Raw genomic sequence first — 14,954 nt, forward strand, 5'->3', positions numbered from 1 at the left:
AAGGTCTAGGGTGCTACAGTACATAGGGTTGAGTGAGGTACAGTCTGCTATTCCTTAAGGACTGGTATAGGTCCACAATACATAGGGTTGAGGTGCACTACTGCTGAGTCTGACTGCTGCCCTATACTGCAGCAGTCTTTTATCAGTATAGGGACTGAGGTACAGTCTGCTAATCATCCACAACCTACTTGTTCCACAAAGGTCCTTATAAGGACTGGTAAGGTCTAGGGTACTACAGTACATAGGGTTGAGGGAGGTACAGTCTGCTAATCCTTAAGGACTGGTATAGGTCCACAATACATAGGGTTGAGGTGCACTACTGCTGAGTCTGACTGCTGCCCTATACTGCAGCAGTCCTTTATCAGTATAGGGACTGAGGTACAGTCTGCTAATCATTCACAGCCTACTTAGTCCACAAAGGTCCTTATAAGGATTGGTAAGGTCTAGGGTACTACCTACATAGGGTTGAGTGAGGTACAGTCTGCTATTCCTTAAGGACTGGTATAGGTCCACAATACAAAGGGTTGAGGTGCACTACTGCTGACTGCTGCCCTATACTGCAGCAGTCCTTTATCAGTATAGGGACTGAGAGTTTTGTCACAGGGTCATTTAAAAAATGACAGGCAGAGCAAGAGGCAGGCCCTTCCGCAGGGGTGGTAGGGGTAGGGCAGGAGCAACAGGCTTGAGCCAAAGTGGGAAGTTGCAGAGGGTGCGTTCAATTACTTTAAAGGACGCACCAGACTTGGTTGAGTGGCTCACTCAGCCTTACTCTTCTGCACCCTCCTTATCCTCTCGATCTGCACCCTCTTCTTCACTCTCTGCTATGTGCACCCCCAAAGTCACTACCACCAACAACACCACCACCACCACATACCTTCCTCTTGAGTCACAGGAATTATTTTCCGATCCATATCAAGACATTTCTGATGCGCAGCCACTCTTGGTATTGGATCAGGAAGAGGAGGTAGCACCAACCGCTACTCAGCAGTCTGACGACAGTACCCAGATCAGCCCAAGGAGGAGGTTGGTCCCCGGTGTTGCTGCCTACTCCGAGATCTCTACTTATAGCGGTGGGGAAGGTGACGTTGATGATGACGTGTCTAGTGATGTCACGTGGGTGCCCACAAGAGAGGAAGAGGAGGGGAGTTCAGAGGGAGATATGGACCAGCAGATAGGGAGGAGAAGCAGGAATAACTTAAATTGCACAGGAGGGACAAAGCAGACTGCAAATGTATCAGGAGCGAGTCATCGAGCATGTACGGTCACATCTGGCGCTCCCAGGACACGGCACATGGCTCCGCAGTGTGGGCTTTTTTTAACGTGTCCGCTGCTGACAATAGCGTTGCCATCTGCAATCTTTGCAGTCAACGCATTAGTCGCGGTAAGCCCAACACTCACCTAGGGACGACCGCCTTAAGAAGGCACATGAGCAGCCATCACCGGGCCCAGTGGGAGCAACGGAACACACAAAGCCACACTCCAGGCTCTCACCGTCCAGCCTCGTCTTCTACTTCTCCTTCTCCTCTCTCCTCACAATTGTCCTCCACTCCACCTTCCATCGCGCCAAGCTCACGTTTTTCTGCAAAAAGGCAGGCTTCCGTGGGTCTAATGTTCGAGCGTAAAAAAATGATGACGCTGGATAACCCTCTTGCCCAATGGTTGACGGCTGGCTTGTCAGAACTGATAGCCCGCCAACTACTGCCATATAAACTGGCGGACTCAGAGGCCTTTCGAAAATTTGTGGCCATTGGAACACCACAATGGAAGGTCCCAGGAAGGAAGTATTTCTCAGAGAAGGGCATCCCAGAGCTATATGGCCATGTTCAGCGGCAAGTGAATGTATCTCTGGCACACAGTGTCGGTGCCAAGATACATCTGACCACAGACACGTGGTCTAGCAAACACGGGCAGGGAAGGTATATCACTTTTACTGCCCACTGGGTGAACCTTCTGACGGCCGTCAAGCATGTAACCTGTGGCACCCGTGTAGATTTGGTTTTACCGCCACGGATTGCATGCAGGCCTGGCTCTTCTTCTCCTCCTCCTCCTACTCCATCCTCCTCCCTCTCCTCCTCGGCTGACTCCTCCTTTTCCGCTGCTAGCGTCTCTTCCGCTGCGACGCCCAAGCTCCCCAGAACCTATTCGGCATGCCAGGTGAGACGTTGCCATGCCGTGCTGCGTCTGTTGTGCCTGGAAGCCAAGAGCCACACTGGCCCGGCACTCCTTTCAGCTTTGCGTTCACAGGCAGATCAGTGGCTAACACCGCTCAATTTGACAGTTGGTAAAGTTGGACAACGGTGCCAATCTGCTTAGCGCATTGAGACAGGGCAAAATTACACACCTGCCATGCATGGCACACGTCTTAAACTTGGTCGTGCAGCGATTCGTTATCAAATACCCTGGGGTCCAGGACATCTTGCGGCAGGCAAGGAAAATCTCGGTCCATTTCAGAAGATCTTACACGGCCATGGCTCGCCTTGCTGAGATTCAGCGGCAACACAATCTGCCGGTCAGACATCTTATTTGCGATTGCCCGACGCGATGGAACTCAACCTTCTATATGCTTGATAGGCTGCTCCAGCAGAAACGTGCAGTTAACGTCTACCTGTATGAACTCTGCGGCAGAACAGGTTCTGGGGAGCTGGTTTTTTTTTCACCGCGCCAGTGGCTGCTCATGTGCGACACATGCAGACTTCTGCGGCCATTTGAGGAGATCACCAAACTGTTCAGTCGCAGTCATGGCGCCATCAGTGACATGGTATCTTATGCCTTCTTTATGGAGCGTGCATTGCGTCGTGTCATTGATCAATCTGTGGAGGAGCAGGAGCGGGAAGATGAGGAAGTCGCAATGCTGGATAAATTCCCAGGGGGGGGGGGCGACTCTATCTGAGACAAGTCAACAACCGGAGTCTGAAGAGGAGTCAGAGGAGGATGGTGCCGGGGCGGATGAGGAGGAGCAAGAAGAGCATGCTTTAAACCTTTCTGGGATCCCTGTTGTTGTGCGTGGATGGGGAGAGGAGAATGAAGAGGATGACATTATCCTGGACGATGAGCAAGAGCTAGGCCACCACACCGCTTCCAGTTTACTGCAGATGGGGGCCTTCATGCTCCAGTGTTTTAATAGGGACCCCCGTATAAAAAGCATAAGGGTCAAGGACCAGTACTGGGTGGCAACGTACTTAGACCCCCGGTACAAACACAAAATGGCGGAAATGTTACCGCCGTCACAGAGGGCTGTCAGAATGGAGCACTTCCAGGCCTTGCTTCGAGAAATGCTGCATTCTGCTTTTGTGTGCGCTGGCAGAGGAGCAATTCCCACTCCCAGAGAAGGAGTTGCGGGTACCAATCCAACAGCGCCTGAAAGAAGAGGCCGGTTTGAAGATGTGTTGGTGACTTCGGATATGAGGTCATTCTTTCAGCCGACCCATCAACGGGTGTCATCCGGATCCAGCATCAGGGAACGCCTTGACCGCCAGGTGTCCGACTACATCGGGTTAACGGCCGATGTGGACGCTCTGAGGAGTGATGAGCCCCTGGACTACTGGGTGGGCAGGCTTAACCTCTGGCCAGAGCTTGCCCAATTTGCAATCGAACTGTTGGCTTGCCCCTCGTCCAGTGTCCTGTCCGAAAGGACGTTCAGCGCAGCAGGGGGGATCGTGACCGATAAGCGTACTCGCCTAGCTCATGACAGTGTTAACTACCTCACATTTCTAAAAATGAATGAGGCATGGATCTCGGAGGAATTCAACACATGTGACCAGTAGACCATGTAAATGTCTATAAACAATTTTTTTAATCGAGCACACAGACCTTCTTTCTTCATTTGGCTCACTTCCTTGTCCAAAAAAAGCACACCGTACTATATGCCCGTACTCTCCTGTTTGAAGAGGTTGAGCGGTGTCATATTTCTACTGGGGCTGCTTATTATGAGGGGCTCCCACCATCCCTGTGCTGTGCTGACTTCCTCCTGGGGTTGTACCTCTGCTGTGCATATTATGAGGGGCTCCCACCATCCCTGTGCTATGCTCATTATGAGGGGCTCCCACCATCCCTGTGCTATGCTGACTTCCTCCTGGGGCTGCTTACGGTGCAGGTGTCAGTGCTGTATATCACGGTGCTGGTGTCAGTGCTGTATATCACGGTGCTGGTGTCAGTGCTTTATGTCACGCTGCTGATGTCAGTGCTCTCTATCACGGTGCTGGTGTCAGTGCTGTATATCACGGTGCTGGTGTCAGTGGTTTATGTCACGCTGCTGATGTCAGATCACTCTATCACGGTGCAGGTGTCATTGCTGTATGTCACGCTGCTGATGTCAGTGCTCTCTATCACGGTGCTGCTGTCAGTGCTGTATATCACGGTGCTGGTGTCAGTGGTTTATGTCACGCTGCTGATGTCAGTGCTCTCTATCACGGTGCTGGTGTCAGATCACTCTATCACCGTGCAGGTGTCATTGCTGTATGTCACGCTGCTGATGTCACTGCTCTCTATCACTGTGCTGCTGTCAGTGCTGTATATCACGGTGCTGGTGTCAGTGGTTTATGTCACGCTGCTGATGTCAGTGCTCTCTATCACGGTGCTGGTGTCAGATCACTCTATCACCGTGCAGGTGTCATTGCTGTATGTCACGCTGCTGATGTCAGTGCTCTCTATCACGGTGCTGCTGTCAGTGCTCATAGTTCATAGTTAGTAAGGTTGAATAAAGACACCAGTCCATCCAGTTCAACCTGAGTGAGTGTCTACAATTGTCCCTATCCCTGTACATTGCACACTCACATTGGTCCCTACCCTTAAGGAGCCCACAATCCAAGGTCCCTGTTCATATACTAGGGCCAATTTTGGACAGAAGCCAATTAACCTACCTGCATGTCTTTGGAGTGCTGTATATCACGGTGCTGGTGTGAGTGCTTTATGTCACGCTGCTGATGTCAGTGCTCTCTATCACGGTGCTGGTGTCAGATCACTCTATCACGGTGCAGGTGTCATTGCTGTATGTCACGCTGCTGATGTCAGTGCTCTCTATCACAGTGCTGCTGTCAGTGCTGTATATCACGGTGCTGGTGTTAGTGCTTTATGTCACGCTGCTGATGTCAGTGCTCTCTATCACGGTGCTGGTGTCAGATCACTCTATCACGGTGCAGGTGTCATTGCTGTATGTCACGCTGCTGATGTCAGTGCTCTCTATCACGGTGCTGGTGTCAGATGACTCTATCACGGTGCAGGTGTCATTGCTGTATGTCACGCTGCTGGTGATCATCCCCTGCACCCTCTTCTTTGCCTACCCTGACCTTCCCTCTCCTCCATTGCCTTCATGCGCTCCACAGTCCTGAATTGTCACAACATTTTCCCATATAAAAAAAGAATGCTTGTAGTTGTCGATCCCAGATTCACCTCATACATGTGTTATGTCATTGGCCATGTGGTGGGACTATGTTTGCACAGCTAGTAATTATTTTGTGGCTGCAAATTTGACCTGTAGGTTTGCAAAGTTCGCCTCCCATTGAAGTCAATGGGGCCCCGCCACGAACGTTACGGTTCGCGAACTATCGGCCACGTTCGCGAAACATCCCGTCGGAAGTTCGTCCATCTCTAATGCTGAGGTCAAAATTTGGAGTAATCAAACCCAAACTGCGGTTTAGATTAAACATTAAATTTCAAAAACATATAGCGCGTACATATACATCTCCCCTCGGGTATACATCTCCCCCTCGGGTATAAACCTCCCCCTCAGGTATACACCTCCTCCTCAGGTATACACCCCTCCTCGGGTATACACCTCGCCCTCGGGTATACAGTTGTGATCATACGTTTACATACCCTGGCAGAATTTGATTTCTTGGCCATTTTTCTGAGAATATGAATGATATTCTCTATGTTTGGCTGAAACTATGTATTATCAATCAACTGCATTTACTCTTTTTAAATCATAATCACAACAGAAACTACCCAAATGACCCTGATCGAAAGTTTACAAACCCCAGTTAAATTGCCCCCTTTAACATCAATGACAGCTTGAAGTATTTTGTGGCATTTGTGGATGAGGCTCTTTATTTTCTCAGATAGTAAAGCTGTCCATTCCTCTTGGTAAAAAGCCTCCAGTTCTTGGGCTGTCTTCCATGAACTGCATGTTTGCGATCTCCCCAGAGTGGCTCAATGATATTGAGGTCAGGAGACTGAGATGGCCACTCCTGAACCTTCACTTTATTCTGCTGTAGCCAATGAGATTGACTTGTTCTGGATCATTGTCATGTTGGAATACCCAAGTATGTCCCTTGCACAGCTTCCTGGCTAATGAATACAAATGTTCCTCCAGTATTTTTTGATAACATACTGCATTCATCTTGCCATCAATTTTCACCAAATTTTCTGTAGCTTTGTAGCTCACACATCCCCAAAACATCAGTGGTCCACCTCTGTGTTTCAAAGTAGGAATGGTGTACCTTTCTTCAAAGAGACTTGTTGACTCCTCTCCAAATGAAGCGTTTCTGGTTGTGGCCAAAGAGCTTAATTTTGGCCTCACCACTCCAAATGGCTTTGTGACAGAGGGTTTGGAGGTTGTCTCTGTGCTGTCTGGCATATTGTAAGAGGGATACTTTGTGGCATTTGTGTAGCAATGGCTTTCTTCTGGCGACTAACCACTAATTACAAGCAAACAGATCACAGGTGAGGATGGTTACCTTTAATAGCCGTTCAAACCCCTTTGTGTCAACTTGTGTGCATGTTATCAGGCCAAAATCACCAGGGTATGTAAAATTTAGATCAAGGCAATTTGGGTAGTTTCTGTTGCCATTATGATTTTAAAAAAATAAACACAGTTGATTGATAATAAATGGCTTCAGTCAAACACTAACCATGAGTGAAAGAACAGTTTTTGTGTTATTCATATTCTCTGAAAAAAGTCCAAGAAATCATAAGTTCTGCCGGGGTATGTAAACTTATGAGCACAATTGTACTCTCCTCTTCAGGTATACATCTCCTCTTCAGATATACATCCCCCCTCAGATATACATCTCCTCTTCAGGTATACACCAACCCCCCCCAGGTATACATCTCCTCTTCAGGTATACACCCCCCCCCCCCCCAGGTATACATCTCCTCTTCACGTATACACCCCCCCCCCCCCCAGGTATACATCTCCTCTTCAGGTATACACCCCCCCCCCCCCCCTTCAGGTATACATCTCCCCCTCAGGTATACATCCTCCCTCAGATATACATCTCCTCTTCAGGTATACATCTCCCCCTCAGTTATACATCTCCATCTCCCCCTCAGATATACATCTCTTTAGTAATACATCTCCTCATGCACACTGTCTACTCCATGCACCACACATAGCGGACTGGACAGAGACTAAAGATAAGGAAAGTCCAGTAGGATTCCTCTCCGCCAATGACCGCACGAGGCCGTAATACTATGCCCCGCCCACTGCACGTGGTTCCATTGATACAACAGCTCAGAGTCCTCCCCTTCTAATGTGTTTACAAGCTGCCGGTCCGGGTCGGCTCATCTACCCCCCAGCAGTGGGGGGAGACAAGTGAACAGGAGCGGTCATATACACTCCTACTAAACACAAAACGACTTGTTTGTAGTGAGTACTAGTTTAATAATTATAGTGGGTCTGACTGAGAGCAGTTAAATCTGTGAAGCGATATGGAAGACATACATCCCCCCCACAGAGGGAATGGGATGTCCTGACGGTGAGGTGTGTGTTGTCCCATCTAGAGAGAAGTTGGGATGAGCGGAGCTGTGCGGAGTGTAGATGCTCCGGGATCAGAGGACACAGCGTGCTATGACTCGGGAAACTACCTGTCTACACTACTGTGGTAAGTGCTCTGCTTATAGTATCGTTCATTAGAGTCGGGGGACTAACACTGACCGTATGGTCTGATTTACATCTGTCATCCACTCAGTACTGCAAGAGCCGGGGAGTGATTGGATAGCATGTCATAATACAACTCTAAGGGTGGACGTACTATACAATCTCCTCTACATTTATCAAAACTATATAATAGGAGGACACACCTATCTATCCAATCAGGCAGGAGCTTGCATTACATAGATTATGGTAGATCTAAAGGAGATTGTATAATCAGATTGTATAGTGTATGATCCAATTTAAATTGAACCTAAATTGATTGAATGGGAAGTTATGGATATTCCATTGTTTGCAGATTGAATCGTTTTTTAAGCATGGGGCTTCAATTATTTTTTCTAATATATGCGAGATTCCATCAAAACAAATAAATCTGCAAACAATCGGATATCCATATCTTCCCTTTCCATTAATTTAGGCTCAATTTAAATTGGATTCATACAAACTGAGACAGTCGTGGGGAATGTGTAATTGTTGATTGTGCTGCACGATGATGATGGCAGTGCCAAGATACTTTCTTCATGAACGCGATTTTCAATTGATGAGATTATGTGTGGGTGATGTGTTTTCTGGCATGTTTTTGTATTGTCATGCATGCTTTTTAATACCTTTTGCATTTTTGGGGAAGCGTCAATGTTGTCTGGAAAAGGAAGTGTCTGTTATTATACAGGAAAACGCACCAAAATGCACGTACATGCATTTTTGAAGTCTGTAAAGCCAAAAATGCTGTGTGTTTCATGTTGGTTTAAAGAAAAAAAAAGTCCCTGCTAATATTATTATTATGATTTCTATATATTCTCACACTCACTGGCCACCTTATTCGGTTCACCTTGCTAGTATCGGGTTAGACTTCCTTTTACCTTCAGAACTGCCTTTAGGCTGAGTTCACACTATTGCGAATTGAATGCGGATTTGCACCGCATCCAATTCACATTTCTGGAGATTGTGACCAGCTTTCTATGGAGCCGGTTCACACATCTCCAGAGTGGCTCCGGTGCGAATTGCACAGGAGTCTATGCGTCTTTGTCTCTGTTTCAGGTCCAAAGTCAGCCAAAAATTCAGGTTGAAATGATGAACAGGGGCGCACCGGATCCCTGCTGTGAACCACTCCGTGCTGTGGTGTGAACCCAGCTTCATTCTTTGTGGCATAGATTCAATAATGTGTTGGAAACATTCCTCCGAGATTTTGGTCCATAGCGACATGATAGCATCACATAGTTGCTGCACATCCATGATGCTAACTCCACCACATCCTAAAGGTGCTCTATTGTTTTGAGATCTGGTGACTGTGGAGGTCATTGGAGTACAGTCACCTCATTGTCCTGTGCAAGAAACCAGTGATGAGATGATTTGAGCTCTGTGACATGGTGCATTATCCTGCTGGAGGGAGCCATCAGAAGATAGGTACACTGTAGTCATAAAGGGATGAACGGGGTCTGCAACAACACTCAGGTAGGCCATGGCGTTTAAGCGATGCTCAATTGATACTAAGGTGCCCAAAGTGAGCCAAGAAAATATCCTCCGCACCATTACATCACCACCACAAGCCTGGCCGCTGATAGAAGGCAGGATGAATCCATGCTTTCATGTTGTTTGCGCCAAACGCTGACCTAACCATCTGAATGTCACAGCTGAAATCGAGACTCCTCAGACCAGGCAACTTTATTCCAATCTTCTATTGTCCAATCACTTACTTGTTCTTAACTGACAGTAGTGACACCTGGTGTGGTCTTCTGCTGCTGTAGCCCAATCTGCTTCAAGGTTTGATGTGTTGTGCATTCAGAGATGGTATTCTGCATACCTTAGTTGTAACAGGTGGTTATTTGAGTTACTGTCACCTTCCTATCACCTCAAACCAGTCTGCCCATTCTCCTCTGACATCAACAAGGCATTTTTATCCATACAACTGCCACTCACTGGATATTTTCTCTTTTTTTGCCGATTCTCTGTAAAGATGAATGTGCATGAACATCCCAGTAGATCAGCAGTTTTTGAAATACTCAGACCAGTCCGTCTGGCACCAACAACCATACCACGCTCAAACTTCCTTAAATCCCCTGATCTGATGCTCAATTTGAACTTCAGCAAGTTGTCTTAACCATGTCTAGATGCATTGAGTTACTGCCATGCAATTTGGCTGATTAGCAATTTTGTGTTACCAAGCAATTGAACAGGTATACCTGTGTCAATATCTCCAGAGTCCTTCGCTGAGCACTGCTCACTGTACTAGATTGATTGGCCCGTGCCTGTGGATGGTGTTTGGTGCTTCTACTGTTGGATTGTGCATACAGGCCCCATTCACACCAGAACGCCTTGTCGTGCAACAATGCTCATCATCCAGACTCGTATTGTTTTACATGGTGCCCGTACACATCTGAGCACTCAACCACTTGGAGCTCCTATGCCACCTGTTGCTCAAAAAAGAAAAAAAAAAAAATCTCAGGCAGAATTGAGTGTGTTTGGCTCCATAGACTTCGAGCCCCCACTTGTTTCAGCTTGTTTCCTATGCTTGGCTACACATAAACACACAGAATCCCATTCTTTCTAATTATGGCCGCTCACACTTGTATGATCAGATGCCCTATGATCAAAAGGCTCCATGAGCTTCTTTCCTCTTCCTTTTTTTTTGTGTTTTTGCCCCCATAGACTTTAATGGGTGTGCCTGTACACTCTTCTTCTTCTTCTCTAGAACTGCTCCCTTTGCCCAGCCCAGGAAACAAACTCTGAAGCTCGATACACGTGCTTGTAAAACACCCAAAATAATAGATTCAAATTTGTTAGGCAAATTCTTTGCTTAGGAGTCAATGCAGGCTAATGGAAGCGTGCGCTTTTCAGGTGCTCCCAAAAGTAAGGTCTGGGGGGCCAAAATTGCATTATCCTGCCCCAAATAAGCTCCAGTAGACCCAAAAAGGCTCCTGAATACACCCAAGCGTGAATGCTGTTATATTTCAGAGGAAATGCTGGTCTCATTCCTTTTTTTTGTGGAGAATGCAACATTTTATTCATAATATTTTAGAATTGTTTGAAATGTTTTTAAATAATTACAAATGCTGGTAAGGATGTGTTGAGATGTCAACATAAATGTTACATGGACTAGTGTGCAGAAATATATACACTCTAGTTGTTACAATGTGACAGAGATAGGAAATTGGTTGTATACCTGTGGAGATTATATTATTATTGTTATACAGTATGTTATATACTGTGCATTCAGTGCTACAAGATTTTGTTAAACGCATGATCTGATTTATTTTCTGCACACAGCTATAGTGAGATTACTCGCCAGTAAAAAGATCCTGCATAATCCCTTTCATGACTAAGCCTATTTCTGACATTTGTTGCTTGCAAGGTAGAATCCATTTTTTTTTTTTTTTTTTAATAGAAAAGTGCTTAGAACCCCTCCCCAAAAAAATAAATAAAAAATAAATGTATATACAGGGCCTTGCGAAAGTATTCGGCCCCCTTTGAACTTTTCAACCTTTTGCCACATTTCAGGCTTCAAACATAAAGATATAAAATTTTAATTTTTTGTGAAGAATCACCAACAAGTGGGACACAATTGTGAAGTGGAACGAAATCTATTGGATAATTTAAACTTTTTTAGCAAATAAAAAACTGAAAAGTGGTGTGTGCAAAATTATTCGGCGCCTTTACTTTCAGTGCAGCAAACTCACTCCAGAAGTTCAGCGAGGATCTCTGAATGATCCAATGTTGTCCTAAATGACTGATGGTGATAAATAGAATCCACCTGTGTGTAATCAAGTCTCTGTATAAATGCACCTGCTCTGTGATAGTCTCAGGGTTCTGTTGAAAGCGCAGAGAGCATCATGAAGACCAAGGAACACACCAGGCAGGTCCGTAATACTGTTGTGGAGAAGTTTAAAGCTGGATTTGGATACAAAAAGATTTCCCAAGCTTTAAACATCCCAAGGAGCACTGTGCAAGCGATCATTTTGAAATGGAAGGAGTATCAGACCACTGAAAATGGAGAAGACTTATCAGAGATGCAGCCAAGAGGCCCATGATCACTCTGGATGAACTACAGAGAACTACAGCTGAGGTGGGAGAGTCTGTCCATAGGACAACAATCAGTCGTACACTGCACAAATCTGGCCTTTATGGAAGCAAGAAGAAAGCCATTTCTCAAAGATATCCATAAAAAGTCTCGTCTAAAGTTTGCCACAAGCCACCTGGGAGACACACCAAACATGTGGAAGAAGATGCACAATGCAAAACGATTTGTTTGGCGTAAAAGCAACACAGCTCATCACCCTCAACATACCATCCCCACTGTCAAACATGGTGGTGGCAGCATCATGGTTTGGGCCTGCTTTTCTTCAGCAGGGGCAGGGAAGATGGTTAAAATTGAGGGGAAGATGGATGCAGCCAAATACAGGACCATTCTGGATGAAAACCTGTTGGAGTCTGCAAAAGACCTGAAACTGGGACGGAGATTTATCTTCCAACAAGACAATGATCCCAAACATACAGCAAAATCTACAAAGGAATGGTTCACAAATAAACGTATCCAGGTGTTAGAATGGCCAAGTCAAAGTCCAGACCTGAATCCAATCGAGAATCTGTGGAAAGAGCTGAAAACGCTGTTCACAAACGCTCTCCATCCAACCTCACTGAGCTTGAGCCGTTTTGCAAGGAAGAATGGGCAAGAATTTCAGTCTCTCGATGTGCAAAACTGATAGAGACATACCCCAAGCGACTTGCAGCTGTAATCGCAGCAAAAGGTGGCTCTACAAAGTATTAACGCAAGGGGGCCGAATAATTTTGCACGCCCCACTTTTCATTTTTTTTATTAGTTAAAAAAGTTTCAAAAATCCAATAGTTACATAGTTACATAGTTAGTAAGGTTGAATAAAGACATCAGTCCATCCAGTTCAACCTGAGTGAGTGTCTACAATTGTGCCTATCCCTTTTACATTGCACACTCACATTGGTCCCTACCCTCAAGGAGCCACAATCCAAGATCTCCAGTTGTATACTAGGGCCAATTTTAGACAGAAGCCAATTAACCTACCTGCATGTCTTTGGAGTGTGGGAGGAAACCAGAGTACCCGGAGGAAACCCACACAGGCACAGGGAGAACATGCAAACTCCAGGCAGGTAGTGTCATGGTTGGGATTTGAACCAGTGACCTTTTTTACTGCTAGGCGAGAGTGCTAACCACTACACCACTGTGCCGCCCAAATAGATTTTGTTCCACTTCACAATTGTGTCCCACTTGTTGGTGATTCTTCACAAAAAATTAAAATTTTATATCTTTATGTTTGAAGCCTGAAATGTGGCAAAAGGTTGAAAAGTTCAAGGGGGCCGAATACTTTCGCAAGGCACTGTGTGTGTGTGTGTGATATATATATATATATATATATATATATATATATATATATATATATATATATATATATATATAATTAATAGAAAATCATTTTAAGTTCATTTTTTTTCCCTCATGAACAACACAGAATTGTTGACATTTTGTGCAGATTTATTAAAATGCACAATGCAGCCCACCTGTGAGGAGCTGCCGCCTGGTTGATCAGAGTGCCGGGGAACATAGCAGCTTTCATTTCAATAGCTGTGTTTTCCCCCATGGCGTGCCGTTGTATACAGCCCCTCCCCCTTGTCCGGGGAACTTTAAAGTGGTTGTAAACCCTTACAAACCACTTTGACTTACAGGTAAGCCTAGATTAAGGCTTACCTGTATGTCCAAGAAATATCTCCTAAACCTTGTAGGTTTAGGAGATATTTACAAAAAGACAGGCACCGCTGTCTACGGCGCATGCGCCATAGACAGCGGCACGCAGGGGCACTGAGTATGCCGCTGCTAACGGTGATATGCCATTAGTGGCGGCTCCTGTGCGCATGCATCCACTGGGAGACCTGAAACGTGATCCGGCACTTCTGAATGAATGAAATACTTATATAGCGCACAATGCGAACTGAATCGCCTCTAGACTTCTGCCAGCTAGAGTAAGACTGGAAGGAAGCCGGAAATGGCTTTGTTCGAGTCTTTCTCTAAACGCGGAAGCTATGTCACAACATAACTTTTGGTTTACTCGACTGCCAATGGCGCCGTTTAAAAAATAAATAAAAATAAAATAAGAAAAAGACAGTACTCAGAATCACCGTTTTTAGCGATCTGAATACTGTGAAGTGCAAAGGAGGGATTTAGAGTCTTTTAGATCCCCGATCCCTCCATAAAGAGTACCTGTCACCTCTTATTACCGTCACAAGGGATGTTTACATTCTTTGTGACAGCAATAAAAAAATAAAATTAAAATTGGTAACTTTTAAGTGACAATGTAAAAATAAATGGCCGGCTTCTGGCAAGCAGACAGGCTGAATGTCTGCCATTTTTTTATTGAATTTCACCTGTGTGTGTACGGGGCTTTGGTTAAAGGGGTAGTCAAAAGGTTTTATATCTTAATGCATTCTTTGCATAAGGATAAAAATTTTTACCACTCCAGCACCCCCTAATACTTAAGCCGTCCACCTCTCGCCAGCGATGTCCACGAGTGCCTAAACCATTTGGGACTCTCGTCCTGATTGGCTGAGACACGTTAGCAACACCATTGGCTCCTGGTGCTGTCAACCAAAGTCAGTTAGCCAATCAGGAGAGCGAGAGAGGACAGGGTCAAAACGGAGCTCAGTGTCTGAATGGACAAAGGGAGCTGTGACTCGGCTCGGGTGCCCCCATCGCAAGCATCTTGAGATGGGGGCACTCGACAGGAGGGAGGGGCCAGGAGGGTCAAAGAGGGACCCAAGCTGCTCTGTGCAAAACCAATGCACCAAGCAGCTAAGTGTAACATGTTTGTTATTTTTAGAGGGGGGGGGGGGGGGGAGGGAGGGAGACTTTACAATCACTTTAAAGTGGTTGTAAAATCAGAAGGGTTTTTATCTTAATGCATTCTATGTGTGTAGCAGCCCTCCTCCAGCCCACCTAATACTTACTAGAGCCCATCTTGATCCAGCGATGTTGCATGGACAGTCTCGGCTGCCCAGGACTCTCCCTCCTCATTGGCTGAAACAGCAGCCAGGAGCACCAGTGGGGGACCTGAGAAGAGGAAAA

The 14,954-nt window shown here is 46.0% G+C and overlaps 1 protein-coding gene across 2 annotated transcripts in view; it reads left to right on the forward strand.

The window, feature by feature from the left end:
- Positions 1 to 7,491: 7,491 nt before the first annotated feature.
- FRMD1 (FERM domain containing 1) overlaps positions 7,492 to 14,954 on the forward strand; it is a 115,029-nt gene continuing 107,566 nt past the window's right edge. The window contains exon 1 of one of the 2 annotated variants that reach the window (XM_077486587.1): positions 7,492 to 7,820. The gene's annotated coding sequence lies outside the window, so the exon portion shown is untranslated. The remainder of the gene's footprint in view (positions 7,821 to 14,954) is intronic. The other variant, XM_077486585.1, reaches the window with a different exon arrangement.

The sequence above is a fragment of the Lithobates pipiens genome, unplaced genomic scaffold (assembly GCF_037356315.1).
Source record: "Lithobates pipiens isolate NorthernLeopardFrog02 unplaced genomic scaffold, aLitPip1_a1.2 Scaffold_18, whole genome shotgun sequence".
Lineage (NCBI taxonomy): Eukaryota > Metazoa > Chordata > Amphibia > Anura > Ranidae > Lithobates > Lithobates pipiens.